At 53.3% G+C, this 17,872-nt stretch overlaps 1 non-coding gene across 1 annotated transcript; it reads left to right on the top strand.

Annotated features, from left to right (window-relative positions):
- Positions 1-3,404: 3,404 nt before the first annotated feature.
- Positions 3,405-3,555, top strand: LOC138505258 (5.8S ribosomal RNA). Its single transcript, XR_011280085.1, has one exon. It is a non-coding gene; the product is annotated as a 5.8S ribosomal RNA (ribosomal RNA).
- The last annotated feature ends 14,317 nt before the right edge of the window (positions 3,556-17,872 follow it).

Raw genomic sequence — 17,872 nt, 5'->3', positions numbered from 1 at the left:
TGTTCTGCAACACGTGGGTTTCCACGTTCACGTCCTGCATCACGTGGGTTTTAACGTTCATGTCGGCATGATTTTTGCACTAGCGGGACGGAGCGTAAGGCAAGGCGTTGCAGGAGCGGGAGAGATCCCTCCATTATAAAACACATTTCTTATAGTTTATTCTTATTTGGTGCTTGAATGGTTTATAGGAAGTGTTAATGTCATCTCATGCTGATTGTTACTTTAATGCTGAACGCCAATATTGGGAAGGGGGTATTTCTGTGTATGTTGGGGGTTTGTAATGTGCATCAGGGGTGAGATTTACTTAAAAGTACAGGCGGATTCAGTTGTTTTTTTCCTTCGTTATTTCAGTGTATTTTGGAGATATGTAATCTGCATCAAAGGAGTGAGTCAATATTGGGGAGGGGGTATTTCTGTCTATTTTTGGGTTGCATAGGGGTGAGATTTTACAAAGTACAGCGGATTCAGTTATTTTTTGGGGTTTTATGTGCCCAGGGGAGATGTGTTTTATGGGGTGGCGGTGGGCATAGTGCGTTCCTCCATTCCCAATGGGACTTCCACTGTACCAGTGAACAGTACAGCAAATAGTTATCCTCCCCGCTGGAGAGGCTGGGGGTTGGGGTTGGAGGATTTGTTACGTGCAGCAGATGGGTGTATATATATATATATATATATATGTATGTATGTTTTATGCAGACGGACGCATTTGGGTACTAATTTCCAGCATAATAGTTTTTTTCTCCTGCATGGGGTGCGATTTGGCATTCACTGGGGAGGGGGTTGTTCATTTGCCACTTCCCATCACGTGACTTCCTACGTCATCATTGTGATTTTTCCGCAGCAATTTCAGTGAACACTGAGCGGGATTCAGGAGGCGGGAAGGCTGTCGGTGCAAGTGCAACCGGACTCTGCGTGCCTCTGCCTTTGGTTTGCAGCGGTTGGGCATTTTCTTTGGGATACCGGGAACGTTTCTGCAAGACCCTGGAACGTCCGACTTCGTCTTGTCCCTCGTCATTTTTCTGAGCGGGAGACGGGAAGGCACTGGCTGCCAGGCTGCAAGAGCAGCAGAAATCTGTGTGCTCTTGACTGACTGACAATACAATTTGCACTTTCTTCGGGATACTGTGAACGTTCCTGCAAGACACCAGGTTGAGACGGGAACAGGAAGAGGGATGGTGGTGTTTAACTGATGAAAGGGGCTAATAGAGTAATTTAATGTTTCATGAGGGTGTGTTTTAGGATGGGGCACATTGGTGTGGGTCTGGAGGGAGAGATAGGGACTTGGTGTTGTGGGTCTGGAGGGAGCGATAGGGACTTGGTGGTGTGGGTCTGAAGGGAGGGATAGGGACATAGTGGTGTGGGTCTGGCGGGAGGGATAGGGACACAGTGGTGTGGGTCTGGAGGGAGGGATTGGGACACACTGATGTGGGCCTGGAGGGAGAGATGGGCCACAGTGTTGTGGGTCTGGAGGGTGGGATGGGGCATCTTGCTGTGTGGATGGAGGGATGGTGGGATATTGGTGGGGTCTGCAATGGATGGTTTAACATTGGTGTCGGTCTGGAACAGGTATGGGGTATCTGTTGGTCTGGAGGGTTGATTGGGGCATCCTGGTGTGGGTGGGATGGTGACATCTGTGTGCATCTGGAGGGTAGGATGGGGCATATTGGTGTAGGTCTGAGAGGGAGGGATAAGGCATATTGTTGTGGGCCTGAGAGGGAGGGATGGGGCACATGAGTGTGGGTCTGGAGGTTAGGGATGGGGGAATTGTGGGTGTGAAGGGGCATAGGGCACATTGGTGTGGGTCTGGAGGGAGGGATGGGGCACATTGGTGTGGGTCTGGAGGGAGGGATGGGTGCTCATTGGTCAGGGAGGGATAGTGGCATCCTGCTGTGTGGAGGGAGGATGGGGCATCATGGTATGGGTCTTGAGGAAGGGATTGGACATCTTGCTGGAATCTGGATCGGAGGGGGCATCGTTGATCTGGAATGGAGGGACAGGGCATATGATGGGAGCATGCAGGGAATGATGGAGCATGTGGGTCTGAGTGAGGGCTGGAGCACTCTGGTGGGAAGGAAGGGGGGCATCTGGGTGTGAATGGAGGGATGGGGTATGTATGGAGAGAAGGATGTTGGTTTATGGGAGGGGTGGGAGCATGTGTGTGTCAAAGGGATGGGGTAATTGGGTGTGGGTGAGAGAGGGCAGATGGCGCCATCTGAGTGTCAGTCTGGAGGCAGAGGTGAAGCATATGGGTGTGGCTGTGAGAAGTGAAGCTTCTGGGTGTAGGTATGGAAGGATGGATGTTGGTGTCTGTGTGGGTTTGGCGGGAGGGATGGTGGCATGTGGGTAGCGAGGGAGGTGGCATATGAATCTGGAACATGTGTTTGGAAGGAGAAATGGGGCATTTGAGTGTGAATTGGGACATGTAGGGCTGGGGTATCTACTTGTGAGTGGGGGCATGAAGGATCATTAACAGTGGAGCAGCCAGAGGGAGAGCTGCGGGCCTGACCTCGGTTGCATCCCAGGCATGGACACACATGGCCATCTCTCGCAGAGCGGTCCGGGGAGTAGGGATTCCTTTCCACCGTAGGGGAGTCCGCGACCCAGCAGATGGACGGGGACGCCTGGCAGGGTTCGGTTAACCTGCTGGGGATATTCCCAACCACGTACCAGAAAGGGAGCCCCGCGCAGCCCCCTCTCCTCACCGAGCTGGCCGCTGCGCTGGCTAGGGGCGTGCACTCCTCTCTCTGACCCACCAGCGGGTGGGCATTGGTGGGTGCACCCCGGTCAGCAGGGAAGTCCCGAGTGGGGGCAGCCAGAAGCCAAGGGAAACCTGACTGCTCTCGAGGGGCTCCTCCCCAGGTAGATGACAGAGGCCAGGCGCGAGCCTTGAGTCATGGCGCAGCAGGCTTCCTCGAAGGGTGGGCGTCGAGGTTCCAGCCACCCACATCTGTGGGCGAGCGATGGCCAGGTCCGCTGGCGCAGTGGGTGACCTTCCCTCTTGCCCAGGTACCTGGAGCTCAGCCCCATGCGGCCAGGCTGGGCTTTAAAGACTCTAGCGGTCCCACCCGACCCCCCCGACCTGTGCTGTCTCTGGCCTGCCTTGCCGTCTGTCTCCAATCCCTCCTGCGTCCCCCCAAAAGGTGGTCAGGGTTGAGTGGATTGGGCCGGTGGTGGGGCAGCCAGGCTCGACCCTGCTGGGAAGTCCCGTGCCAAGGTAGTGGCGGGCAGGCTTCCCGCGCTGAGCGCCTGGATTGATTTAAACATTTTTTTTTTAATAAACCGCAATTGTCTCAGCCAAGCTAGACCGGGCGCTGAGCTATCTCGCCACAGGCGGCGCTGCCTCCGCCATGCCTCTCCTGCACCGGCAGGGTCAGGCTGACGTATGGAACAAAAAAAAAACTGGTGACTCTTGGCGGTGGATCACTCGGCTTGCGCGTCGAAGAAGAATGCAGTTAGCTGTGAGAATTATTGTGAATTGCAGGACACATTGATCAACACTTTGAACGTACCATGCAGCCCCAGGTTCCTCCGGGGGCTACGCCTGTCTGATGGTCGTTTGTACATCAATCGCCCCGGGTTCCCTCCCAGGGGCGTGGCTGAGGCTGTCACAGGGGCCCCGTTCCCTTCGTCCCCCTATGGTCAGACCCTGATCAGCACTGTCGCAGAATCCCAGGACCTGGCGCACTGGCAATGACCCTCCCCAGTTTCCCCGCCTCATGTGGGTTTCTGGGGGCCCGGGTGGCTGGTGCGCCCCTGATGTGGTGGCAGCAGCAGCAGGCCTTAAAAAAGCCTGGCACACCTTCACCCTACCCTGGGGCACCAGGCCATGCTGTGTGCGGCTGTCTGGTGTCCCGTGGGTGCCGGTGTAGGATGGCCATGGGGCACGGGCCTCGCGACCATGTGGGCGTTGGTCGCAGTTCGGCAGGGTACACTCGGCTGCGCCAGATGCACAGGGCTGGGGCAACACCCTGTACAGGCCCGAGGCCAGCTGCCCCGAGCATTGTGCCCACCCCGACTACGGCCTCAGATCAGACGTGATGACCTGCTGAATTTAAGCATATTACTAAGTGGAGGAAAATAAACTAACCAGGATTCCCTCAGTAATGGCCAGTGAAGAGGGAAGAGCCCAGCGCCGAATCCCCGCTCAGCGGCTGTTGTGGGAAATGTGGTGTACAGAAGACTGACTCCCCAGCATCGCTCAGGGGTGTTACACTCACCTGGTCTCTGCGGAGGCGTTGGGGCATGGTTGCAGCCCTCCCTGAACTTGAATCACCCCCTTCAGGCCTCTCCCTCAGTACAAAAGCTGTGAGCGGTGGTACGTGGTGATACTGCTCATGCGTGGAGATAAGAGTGTGTGAGTGCGCCAATCTGTGATTGTTGTAACTCTCAAACCCTTCACCCCAAAGTATGGTTTCTGTGAGCATATGTTGGCCCATAAAGCTCACCTGTGAATTATGGAAGATAAGCTCTCCGTCCTGCTACTTCTGGCAGGGGCGCGTCGAATGGGATCTAGTTCCTTCACTGATCCCTGATAAGGATTAGCCCAGTCCAGCTGCGACTATGCTTCTGCTTATGATTGGTAAATCTTTCTTGAGCTCTTGTGATACTGTTCATTCTGTTTAATGTCTTTATATGTTGCTCCTATTTATGCCCGCAATAATGTCTCTCTTCTGTTTTCTTCCCTTGGATGGAAATGCAGCCGTGACACGCGAGACGCGGCCGGATGGAAGATGGATGCTACCGCAATGTTCGACAGCAGGCAAGTGATGGTTTTAGGAAAAGCGTGAAGTATGGCGAAGCGCAACCTTAAACTGACTGTTTTTTTGATATCTAACCTTGTCTTTTGGTTTTCCTTGCAAGATGAAGATATCGGCGTTCCGGAAAGTGTAAAGATGAATACTTGGTTCGCCGAAGAGATGTATAGGTAAGAACAGCTTCCCCCAGTTGGTAAAAATGCCGGCAGGAAGGAGGATGTCCAGGAAGCGGATTTTCAAAGGGAAGTCTGACCTCAGGCGATGCCACTCTTCCTTGGAGGGTGGCTCCAGGCTTTTCCATTTTTGTGCGAGGGCTACTCTGCCCGCCCGCAGCATTGTCTCCCACATCCTCGGGTACCTGTGGACTTCAACTTCCTCTTGGGGGACGCCCAACAGCATCGTCAGAGGATTGAGAGGTAAGAGTTCCTCTATCACTTCTGCCATCCAGCCCCTCACCAGCCCCCAGTACACCTGTGCCTTGGGGCAGTGCCACCACATATGGCTCCTGGAGCCTGTTTGCCCACATCCCCTCGGACACAGTGGGGACACCCCCGAGAACATCTTAGACAATTTCACTGGGTCCCTATGCCACCCTTGCAGCACCTTGAAATTGTGTTCCATATCGGCCGTGAAGAGGTTCCCATGGAAGGCGATTTTGAATATTCTCGACCAGGAGTCCTCTGAAATCTCCTCTCCCGCCAGTTCCTCCCAGAACTTGCGGAAGGTTCTCCTTCCCTGGAGGTCGTATGTATTGAGAATTTTATACATGCTGGAAACCGCCCCCTTCCTTGAGGTCGCTGCATCTATGAGCTTTACAAAGGGAGTTAGCTGTCTACTCAGACTGGAGCCCCATGATTGGTCACATAATATACCCTTCAAACGGAGGTACTCAAAGATAGACAGGGATCCCTGGCCGAGTGCGTCTCTCAATTCTTCATAGGGCAGGAATTCACCCTCCCTGAACAGCTGTCCCGCCCATTCCAGACCTTTGTCCGACCAGACTTGGGTGGACCTGAACCCTTTGCTACCCAGGTTGAGGGGGTGCCCCCAGAGGGAAGACATCGGGGATGGCCATGTAGTGAGGTGAGCCGTCTGAGGACCCTCCTTCCAAATGTCCCAGAGGACTCCCAAGGTCGGGTGGGCTTTCAAGTGACTCGGGATTGTTCTCCGTGGGGCCCACAGGAGGTCGCGTACCTTCAGGGGGTGGGTGTCCATATCCTCCAGATACGACCAGTACGTCCCCATTCCCTCCTTCATGTGTTCCAGGAGGACTCGTAGCTGAGCAGCCCGAAAGTACAGGCAGAAGTCCGGGAGTCCAAACCCTCCCTCCTCCCTGGGCAGCGTCAGCGTAGTCCTCCTGGTCCTCGGGGTTTTCCCCTGCCATATGAAGTCCCGAGTGGAGTTCTGTAACACCCTGAAAGTCTGCTGTGGGACTCCGGTTGGAAGTGCCGTAAAAAGGTATAGGAGCCGCGGCAGTACATTCATTTTGACCGCCAACATCCTGACATACCAAGAGAGGATCATCCCTCCCCACCTCCTCAAGTCCGATGTGATCCCTTCTATTATGGGGTCATAGTTCGCAGTGGCCAGTTTAGTTAAATCCCGTGTGAGGAGAACCCGCAGGTATCGGATTTTAGCCTTCCCCATTGCAATCCCGTGGAGTCCATCCAGGGGGTCTAGCCCAGGGTCTCGGAGTCTCATGGGGAGCAGGACCGATTTCGAGGCATTAATCTTCAGGCCCGAGAAGCGGCCAAATTCCGTTATCAGGTCCAGCAGGGGGGGGAGCGAGGAGCTAGGGTCTACCAGGTAGACCAGAATGTCGTCTGCGAACAAGGAGAGTTTAAATTCCACCTCCCCCCTGCTAATCCCCTTAATCCCTGGGTGGGCCCTGATGGCTATAGCCAGGGCTTCTATCGTAAGGACGTATATCAGAGGGGAGAGAGGGCACCCCTGTCTCGTCCCTCGGGAGAGAGGGAAAGCATCGTTCAACTCTCCATTCACTTGGACCCTTGCCGTGGGAGCTCTGTAAAGGGCCGCTACCCAGCTCATAATGTGAGCCCCAAAACCCATCTTCCTCAGGAGGAGATCCATGTATCGCCACTCGACTCTGTCGAACGCCTTCTCTGAGTCCAGAGAGAGGACACTTGCGTTAAGGTCCGACTGTTGCGCAAAGTGGAATAGATCTATGGTCTTGCGTATGTTGTCCGAACCCTGTCTCCCACTGATGAACCCCACCTGGTCCCCATGGACTAGTTTCGGAAGTACTCCCTCTATCCGCCTCCCCACCACCTTTGCCAGTATCTTAACGTCAGTGTTAAGCAGTGATATAGGGCGGTAAGAGGCACATTCTGTGGGGTCCCTCCCCTCCTTAGGTAGTACCGCAATGATGGCCCCCATCATAGAGTCGGGGAGAGCTCCCCCCTCTAGCACCGAGTTGAAGGCCCTCACCAAGTATGGGATTAGGGAAGATCGGAATTTTTTATAAAAATAGACAGAGAACCCATCGTCCCCGGGGGAGGTGCCCGCTTTCATCCCACCTATGGCCTTGTCCACCTCATCTTCGGTCACTGGCCCTTCCAGCCCCTCGGACATCTCCCTGGATAGAGCTGGGAGCCGAACGGAGCTCAAGAAATTCTCTATCGGGGCGTTTCCCTTGTCGTATTCGGATGAGTACAGGGTCTTATAATATTCGCGAAAGGCCCCTCCGATATGGGAGGACTCGCAACCCAAAGTTCCCTGGGCGTCCCTCACTTCCCTCACCATTCTGCTCCTCTGGACCTCCCTCAACTTCGATGCCAAGATCCTGTCCGCTTTGTCCCCCTTCTCCTAATACTTTTGTTTTACCATCTGAAGACTTCTCTCCGTTTTGTGGATAAGTAAGTCTTTCAGCTGGAGTCTATAATCTTCCAGAGCGGCCACTCGATCGCGGTCCGGGACCCGGTCTGGGGAACCCCTCGGTTGGAGATGGGCAATTTTTTCCCGCAGGGTCCTCTCCTGGGCCTCCCCCTCCCTTTTTACCCTTGCACCTTTTTGGATGAGGATGCCACGAAGAGTCGCCTTGAAAGCATCCCAGAGCGTGTGCGTGCCTACTTCCCCATTGTCATTTAACTCAAAAAATTCTGTTATGGCGTCCGCAATCTCCTGGGCATGAGCCTCGTTCTTCAGTAGGACATCATTGCATCTCCAGCGGCCCCTGCGCTCTTTACACCATCCCCCCGATATTGTCACCCTTACCATGTCATGGTCGGACCAGGGTACAGGATCGACCCTATAGCCTGTAACGTGCGGGCGAAGGGTTTCATCCACCAAGATATAGTCTATCCTCGAGAATGAGGCATGGATGGCCGAGTAATACGTAAAAGAGGGGACCCCTGCTCTGGGAGACGGGATTGAGTCCACGAGACCCAACTCCTCATTCACTCTCCGGAAGGTTCGCGCCGTGGGTTCCTCCGCGGGTCTGGGGTCCTGGGGGCCCACCCTCTTCCTGTCCATGGATGGGACCAACACCATGTTAAAATCTCCCCCCACCACTAGCGTGCCCCTTACGAATAATATTAGCTTCTCCTTGACCTCTTCCCAGAACCGGGCCTGGCCCTCATTCGGACCATACACTACAGCCAGTGTCAGGGGGGCTCCTTGTAGAGTGCCCCTCACCAGTAGAAAGCGACCCTCGGGGTCCTGCATGGTAGCCTCATTAGTGAAGCGGAGGCCCCTGGCGACCAGGATAGCCACCCCTCTTTTCTTCCCCTTATGGGATGCATATAGGACCTCCCCTATACCTCCCCCTCTCATTTTGGGTTCCTTCCCTCTCACCCAATGTGTCTCTTGGAAGAACAGCAGGTCCAGCTTCGCCCTCCTGAATTCACGACAAACCAGGGACCTCTTGGTGGGTGTGTTCAAGCCCCGCACGTTCAGGGAGCCCACCCCCAGAGCCGGTTGGCAGTCAGCCATAATCTAAGCCATCAAAGCTGTTGGACACCTGCTTAACAACACTGTTCGTTATTTGCTCCCGAAGTCGCACTGGTCGGACTGGTCGGGCATTATTCGGACATTCCCTCAACTTTTCCCCTAACCCCCTCCCCAACCAACAACCCCCTGGCAACTTCGACCAGCGTCCCCCTACCCGGCGTCCAGCCATTTAGTTCCGCCATTCCTGGCATTAGGCCGGACCACCAGTCTGCCCTATCCGTCCGGGCACGCTGAGCTAAGCTCGTTGTTATGAGCCCCCCCCCATTTTTCCCCCAACTTCGTCCCCACCTTACTTGCTGTCCTGGGGAAATGTGTGATCAACCGGACCATCGTTGCGCTGAATCCCCCGTGGACCAGTCGTCCCTGTTCTCAGTCATCTGTGTCGTTGCGCTCCCCCTCCCTCGCAGTCGGAGGGGTGTTAAGCTTCCTATATTTTCTTGAGCCGGTTTTCCTCCTCCTGGACCCGGGACGGTCTGGGGGCCCCTCCCCCAATCTCGCCGGGCCCACCGGGCCTCTTCTGGTGGTGGGCTCAGTCACATAGTCCTGAATGGCCCCTCTTATGTCCTCTTCCGTGGTTAGCGACGTCCGTTGGCCCATGTATTCAAAGGTCAGGGAAAATGGATACCCCCACCTGTAACGTACTCCTTTGTCTTTTAGTAGTTGTGTTAGGGGGCGGCACATTCTCCGCTTCGCCAGGGTGTAGGCTGAGAGGTCTTGGAATATCGAGATCTCTGCACCGTTGTAGGAAATCACCCCTGCTTTCCTTGCCTCCTCCAGGACCTTAGCCTTGTCCGTATAGTAATGGAATCGCGCAAGGATCGATCGGGGGTTTCCCGCTCTGCCGCCCGCTCTGTGCACGCGGTCGAATGTCAATTCCGTTGTCATTTCTTTGGCAAAGAGGAGGGTGATTATGTCTCGCACCACCCGGATTAAGTCTCTCTCCGTCTCCCCTTCCACTTCCGGAACCCCAAAAAATCTAAGGTTGTTCCTCCTTTCCCTATTTTCGTAGTCGTCCATCTGTCTGGCCCTTTCCTCGTCCCTCTTCTCCAGGGCAGCCAGCCGCATTTCCATTTGCACTTCCTGGATGGCTGAGGTCGACTGGTCGGTCTCCACGCGCAGGAGCCTGTCCTCCATCTTGTCCACCCTGTTGTCCATTTTTTCCAGCTTTTGCGCGATGTCTGACCGCATATCCCGGATCTCCTGGAGTATGGATGCAAATCCCTTCTCCATGGCCGTGGCGGAATGCGTTGGAGTTTCCGGGTGGGCCATGGCCCCGTGGATTGTGGGGTTCTCGCTATTTTTCCCAACCCCTTTGTAGCGAAAGGATTGCAAGGCCTCTCGCCAGTTCATACAGGCATTCCACGCACCTGTTTCGTTGTCTACCCCTAACTCGGGGCCAATGGGAATGTCCTCTGGGCCCGATCAGTGGGGGCCAGAATCGGGCCCTCTGGTGGGCCTGGGCGGTTGAGGGGGACCTCCAGGCGGGCACACGCCCCACGAGGGCCAGGTGGGGGCCTCGCACCTGGGTCCGTTCCCTAGCTCTCTCGGCTCCTGGGGGGCTGTTGGCGGGCACACGCCCTGCGAGTTAGTGCAGGGGCCTCCACCTACCGGGGGTGGTTCCGTTGGCGTAGCTGCGCTGTACCTCTGGATTCGGGGGGGAGGGGCGGACCGTTGTCAAGAGCCCTCCGGGTCCTCAAGCCCCGTCGCCGTCGTCCGTCTCTCCCTCGGTTCCAGGCCTCGGGGGGACCAGAAGGCACTTCGCTGGGGGAGGGGATTTCCCCGGGCCTCGCTGCGACTCCGGCCCTGCTGTGCTGCGTTGGCCCTGGGCGGGCGGCTTTTGGGTTTCCGCTTGGCAGCGGGGGCCGCCCGTGTCACGGCGCCTCCCGCACTCCACACCGCGGGGGCCGGCGGAGCACTCGCCCGAGTCCGCTACTGCGGGGGGCCGTCCGCGGCTACCCCGTTCGCACCAGAGCCCGCCCGGGGGCGCAGACACCAGCGTCCTTATCCCGCTCGGGGCCCGTGTCCCCGGTCCTCGCGTCCACCCGCGGGGCGGGCCGAGGGCTTTCCGAGAAGGGCCTGCCGGAGTGATTCCTCAGCCGAGGGAGTCGCCAGGCCCCTCTGGCGTATCCTCATCTCAGGCCGTGTCCATTCTCCGGCTCCTCGTGGTCCCCGAAGTCTGCTCTTTCGCGCGGGGAGTGCGGGGGGGGGGGACCGGCCGCCAATCCCGCTCTGTGTTGCCGCCGGGAGGGGTCCGGGGGGGGCTCAATCCCCGACAACTGGCCTCGTACGGCGGGAGAGCAACGCTCAGGCATCCATTACCTGCGCGCCCCCTGGTGGCCTCCCGGAATGTTCAAGGTTAATGCATCGGAAGTGTTATGTCCATAATAAAAGCTTTTTGGTGTTAAATGGATGTTCTTGTTTACTTTTGTTCATGAGCCTGGCGCCAAATGTGCCAGGCCAGTGTCCACCCAGGTCTCCTGTACATGCCACCCCTGCATGCCTGTTCCCCTGACTTCATGACCATGACAGCACTCCCCCTCAAGGCCCCTCTCAAGGGTGGTTCTCCTCCCAGTCCTGGTTTGGTGGGATTATTGCGATGGAACTGTCTAAACGCGGAGCATGGACGTGTTCACTGGGTTCGCAAGTTCGGACTTGAGGTCCGTAACCTTTCCAGTCAATTAGGTAATAATCGAACCAACTTGGAGTCCAGGATGGATTTGACTTCATATTCTGGTTCTCCTTCTATTACTTCGGGCTCTGGCGGAGAACTAAGCCGTGTATTGGATTTCATTGGAGGAGAGAGACATGAAATACAGGGTGAATTTTCATGTGAGATGGTAACTCCATTTTCACGACGACAGGGGCCCAGGTATTTTGGGCGGAAAGCTCTTGGCCCCTTCAGGGGAATATATTTGGATGCTAACCACACCTTTTCTCCAATCTGGTAGGCGGGAGCTTTCTTCCGATGTCGATCAGCAAACAGTTTTTGTCTTTCCTTAGCCTTGGTCAGATGCTCTGTCGCCTCCTTAAGAACCTAAGTGATGGTTTTATGCAAGTTTTTTATGGCTGGCATTTCCGGAATATCAGGTGGATCAGATACTGATGTCTTCAGATGTCTTCCGTGCACAGTGTAGAATGGCGTTTGCCCTGTGGTTGTGTGAACTGAGTTGTTGTATGCATACTCAGCTATCCAGAGTATATTTTTCCAAGAATCCTCAGACTGTTGCAAAATACACCTGAGATATTGCTCTAAAGTTTTGTTGGTTCGTTCAGTTTGCCCATCAGTTTGAGGATGATGGCTTGTGGACAACCGGAGCTTGATTTTGGCAATTGTACAACACTTTCTCCAAAAGGCAGAAACAAATTGAGTTCTGCGATCAGATACTAATATTGATGAAAATCCATGCAATCAAACAATTTGCTCTAGGAACACAGAAGTGATAGTTGATGCAGTTGGGATTCCCTTCTGAGGGATGAAATGGGCTATTTTGGAGAATAAATCCACGACTAATATGGTGTTGTATCCATTGCAGGGTGGAAGATCCGTGATGAAGTCCTTGGCATACCAAGGTGCTGGTGGTACTGTTAGGGGTTGTAGTAAGCCAGCGGGGTTCTGTTTATGAGACTTGTGTTGTGCACAGACATCACAGGTTTCAATAAATTGGGCAATGTCTTTTCGCCAGGTTGACCACCAGTAGTTTTGTTTTACCTTAGCCTGAGTTTTGGCTATTCCTAGGTGTCCTTCCACTAATGCATCGTGGTAATTTGTGATGATTTGCTTTTGCAGTTCTTGGTCTTGGACATATAATCATCCTTGGAAATACGGTAGATTGTCTTCGATGGTGTACTTACTGGTCACCTTTTAACAGCCATTCCTGTTGTGTTGATTGATCCATCGGGGATTGCAAACTGGTTATTTGGTTATCCACACACGTGGTGGAAGCTATTCTGGTTTGAATCCTTTCCTCAGGAATTATGGCCACGGGTTTGGATGCTGTAAAAGACTCTTTTTCTTCACTCATGCGTGATAGAGCGTCTGCTTTCCCATTGCGTACCCCAGGTCTATAAGTGATAATAAAATCGTATTCCGCGAAAAAGAGAGCCCAACGAAGTTGCACAAGGATTGTGCTTTGGCGGTTTTCAAGTATTGCACGTTACGATGGTCCGTGATGACAGTGACCAGGGGCATGTCTTGCCCCAAGAAGGTAATGTCTCCAGGCCTTGAATGCTGCTTTAATCGCCAGTAATTCCTTGTCTGTTATTGCGTAGTTCAACACCGGGGCTGAAAATTTGCGGGATCAGAATTCAACGGGGTGTAGTTGTCCTGTTTCAGGGTCAAGTTGTGACAATACTGCTCCCATGGCTATTTTTGAAGCATCTGTCTCAACTATGTAAGGTAGGTCTGGTCGTGGGTGGCGAAGGACTGGTGCTGTAGTGAATGCTAGTTTCAACTTCTGGAAAGCTTCTTCAGCTTCTGTCGATCAATGGAACTTTTGATTTTTCTTTGACAAGGAGGTAATTGGATTTGCAATTTGTGAAAACCCAGGTGTAAACCGACAGTAAAAGTTGGCGAATCCGAGCACGCTTTGCACTCCTTTCCTGGATGTTGGTGAGGGCCATTGGAGGATTGCATTCAACTTTCATGTATCCATATGTACGCCTTGTGGTGTGAGCATGAAACCGAGAAACTCGACCTCGGTTACATGGAAAAAACATTTTTCCAACTTGGCATAAAATTGGTGTTGTCGAACATGGGCTTACCAGCCACACCCTGCCACTTCTAGAGAGTGAGCACGTGCAAAGACAATCCATTAGCAGCCACACCCTAGAATGCACTTGGGGCTGCTTAATGGATGGAATGTTCAAAGTTAATGCATTCTGCTTAATCGATGGAATGTTTAAGGTTAATGCATCTGAAGTGCTATGTGTCATGACCCACAGAACGCGCCCCTTCTGGACTTCTTGGTCCTTATCGTGGCGGGGCTTGCATTCATTGTTTCTCCCAACATGGCCGTATCACGGGACATGCCTCGCACCAGCCTTCACGGCAGACGTAGTACATCCCATAAATATGCCACGCCCCCACGGCCCCACGCGTCTCAACGCTAGCAACAGGTAGTGACTAGACGTGTACTTTGCAGCTTGGCGAACCCTTCTGTTATCCAAGTTCCTGGACCCTTATTCCCATTCCTTCCACCCTCTCCTTTCCACCCTGTTCCTGGAATCCACGTATCCTTGCGACCGCTTCTTCCTTCCTGGGTGTCCTGAACCCGCGAGTATCCTTGAACGCTGAACGCACGCTGGAGTCGGAAGAGACTCGTGCGGGCCTGTACAAAGCCCGATCCGCCCGCAAGAAGAATCTTCCCGCGGATCCCTGCAAGCGGTCTCAGGTGAGACGGGGGGAGATTCACGACAGTTTGAGACGCCAAACGACCGACATTGAAACCGATATGGAAAAAGCCGTCCAGGATCTCATGCGTGGCATGCAAGAACTAACAACCGAGGTGCAGAACTTAAAAGCGGAGAATGCCGCATTAAAGCAACTTGTTTTGTCTCGCGATTCCGCTACAAAAGAGTGTGTTACTGGGTGGTGTCGTAGACAAGCATGATGGGTCTGCAAAATCCCTTCGTGGATTCCTGGACTCCTGTTCGGTGCATTTTACCTTTAAGCTCTATTATTTTTCAACTTTCAGGGCAAAGGTGGGCTTTATAATCTCGCACCTCGCAGGAAATGCATTGACTTGGGCTACTCCCTTAGTCATTTCTGGAGATGCCCTCCTAGATGATTATGACGGATTCATACAGGCTCTCAAAACCATGTTCGACCGCCCAGAACAGGTTTATAGTGCCCAGGAACGCCTACTTGACTTTCGGCAAGGATCCCAGGACATGCTAACGTATGTCACAAGATTCAAACAATTGCCAAGGAAGCAGATTGGTCCTCAGAAGCAAGTTTCACTCTCTTCCGTAGGGGCCCAAACAAGGATATAAAAGACGAATTAGCCAGAGTGGCTCGTCCTAGCTCATTCCAGGCTCTTATGGATTTAGCCATGCAGATAGACTTTTGTATCCAGGAAAGAAACGCAGAGAGAAAAAAGACCAAGATGCCCTTCCAGAAAAGTTCTCTTGAGACTCAGTAAAAACTGATCCTATTCCAACCCCTGACACTGAGCTGGAACCCATGCAAATAGGAGCCTTCCGTGGACCATTTTCCCCACAAGAAAGGATGAGAAGGATCCACACGGGCTTGTGCATGTATTGTGCATCGGATAATCAGCTGGTTAGAGAATGTCCTCTAGCCCCTCCACGGCGTTCGGGAAATGCCAGCACCCGATCCTAGATGGAGCGAGGTGTCGGGAGAGAGATGTTTGCTCCACATCTATTCCATCCTTGAACTCTCCTGTACAGAACAACCTAGTGGTTTTACAAGCCTTCTTATCGTTATCAAAGGAGGAGACCTACCCTATCCTGGCCTTGGTGGATTGTGGGGCTATGCGAGTATTCATTGATCAAGATTGGGTCTTTAAGCACCACATTCCATATGAAGCCCGGGGTGAAATGCACCCTGTGGAGGTAATTGATGGAAGACCCCTCAGTTCAGGACCCATATTCTTGCAGACCAAGGAAATACAACTTTCAATGAACCATCACCAGGAATTGATCAAGTTTGATATCATTAAATCAGCCCACTACCCCATGGGACTAGGCATGCCCTGGTTGCAGAAACACAATCCATAAATCAATTGGACAGCAGGATCCTTGTTTCCTGGTTCAGAGTATTGTCTGCCTCATTGTTTATCCCCAGATCCCTCCTCGATATCATCTGAAAGTAATCCAACAGATCAACAAGAGGCACTCATGGTTTCCAATATCATTCAGGTCCCAAAGGCCTACCAAAGTTATGCTGATGGGTTTTCAACTGCCATAGTTCAGGCTCTACCCCCTCACAGACCTGAAGACTGTGCCATAGACACAGAGCCTTCAGTAGTGATTCCCTTTGGGAGGATGTGTCCAATTTTGTCTCCCTCTCCTCCCCACTCTCCTCACCTGATCGGTAATCCTCCAACTCTTCTGTATTGAGATGCCGACGTGAGCAGAAGTCTCTCTTCGTAGCCGAAGACACTTGTCTACCACGAGAGGAAGCCACAGTGAATGCTTGAAACAAGCAGTCCTGGGACTCCTCTCCCGTAGCAGGCGACAAGGGAAAAAGCCTTGACGGCAGAAAAAACCCTTGAAAGGAACGAGGCCAACTGGAGTCTTCCAAGGAGATTGATGGTACGTCGGCTCCAGTGGTTGCAGAAGAGTGGCTAGTCGGCTACTGAGGCTTGGAGGAGGTAGACGTGAGCTGATACGGGCAGAGACAAGGAAGCCCTCGCCAGCGCAAGAATGAGTAGCGAGAGTGACTCGAGCCGGCGGCCTGAGCGAGCCGCGGAAGCTGAAAGAAAGCCAAAGTGAAACTAAGGAGAGGAGAGAGAGAGAGAGGGGAAAAAGCATCGCCAGAAGCTAGGAGAGGCGAAGGGAAAAGCACGGACCAAGCCACAATAAGGAAAAAACTAGCGTTCTCACCCAAAAGCAGGAAGCAAAAAACTACGGGGTTGCAAAGCAGTGATCGCTGGGAGTGAGAGGCTGAAATACCTCCCAGCGACCGCCATGCTGCCGGAGAACTAGACCGTGGCTGCACGTAAGCGAAAGCAACGTGCTGGAACTACGGTCTGCGCCGGAGCCTCCAATGCGGAAGTATCCGCCACTCGGCCTGGCTGCGTATGACAGTATGCCCCCTCACAAAGCAAACCCCCCCAGGCTTTCCCGGAAAACTTCGATGGAAACCACTCAACAACCGGGGGGCATGAATGTGGGAGACCGGTTCCCAAGAGTCCTCCGACTCCGGGTAACCCTTCCACGAGACCAAGTATTCCAAACGTCCCCTGTAGAATCTGGAGTCACGAATGGCCGAAACTTCATATTCCTTCGTACTTCCAGAACCTTGAACTTGCAGACGGGGAAGAGATCTTAGGTGAGGATCCGGAACAAAAGGTTTGGGAAGGGAGGAGTGAAAAACAGGATGAATGCGACTGAGAGTGGGAGGCAATTTCAATCTGAAAGCGACAGGGTTGATCTTAGATAGAATAGAAAAGGGTCCCAAAAAGCGAGGAGAAACTTTGGAAGGGTGAACCCATCGAGGCAGAAATTTAATAGAGAGCCACACCTTGTCTCCCTCCTTCCAATCGGGACAATCCTGCCGACGTTTATCCGCCTGTTCCTTGTTCCGGATTCTGCTCCTTTTCAGACTGAATTCCGCAATCCTATGCGCCTCCGCAACGGACTGAAGTACTGCTTCCGCAGTGGGAGAGTTTGTAGGAACTGAAATCATGGGAAAAATGGATCGAGGATGCACTCCATACGTGCAAAAAAAAGGAGTAAGACCTATCGCGGAATGTGTAGAGTTGTACGTAAATTCCGCGGTGGGTAACAATGACACCCAGTTGTCTTGATGTCGATTGGTATAACATCTCAGATATTGCTCCAAGGTGGCATGCAGTCGTTCTGTATGGCCATTCGACTGAGGGTGGAAACCAGATGATAATGCTCTCTCCATGCCCACTCTAGTACACAAAGCCTTCCAGAAGTTTGAGATGAACTGACTACCTCGATCGGAAATGATCTTGTCAGGTAAGCCATGTAGTCGAAAAACCTCTCGTGTGAAGGTCTCTGCCATCTGAGTGGCGGTAGGTAAGCCAGGTAGCGGGGAAAAATGTGCCAATTTAGTGAAAGTATCTATCGTCACCATAATGCAAGTGCAGGATTCGGACTCTGGTAGATCCACAATGAAATCGGTAGAGATGAGACCCCAAGAGCGTGTAGGCATCTCGGGTTGGGTCAGCAAACCTAAGGGCTTGCCCGATGGATATTTTGCTCTGGCACATATTGGACAGGCCTTGATGTAATCCTTAACGTCTCCTTTCAATTCAGACCAGAAGAACCTTCTTGCAATGAGTTCAGTAGTGTTCTGCACTCCTCTATGACCCGCTGTAAGTGGATCATGGCCCAAATGAATGATCTTCTTACGCCAAGGGCCTTCTGGAATGTACAGTCGGTTATCGTAAAACACTCTGAACCCGACGGGAGCGAGCCCCGCACTTATCTCTTCT

Source organism: Ambystoma mexicanum, chromosome 11 (assembly GCF_040938575.1).
Source record: "Ambystoma mexicanum isolate Mex_15411 chromosome 11, UKY_AmexF1_1, whole genome shotgun sequence".
Classification (NCBI taxonomy): domain Eukaryota; kingdom Metazoa; phylum Chordata; class Amphibia; order Caudata; family Ambystomatidae; genus Ambystoma; species Ambystoma mexicanum.
This window is presented reverse-complemented; position numbering and strand designations above follow the sequence as displayed.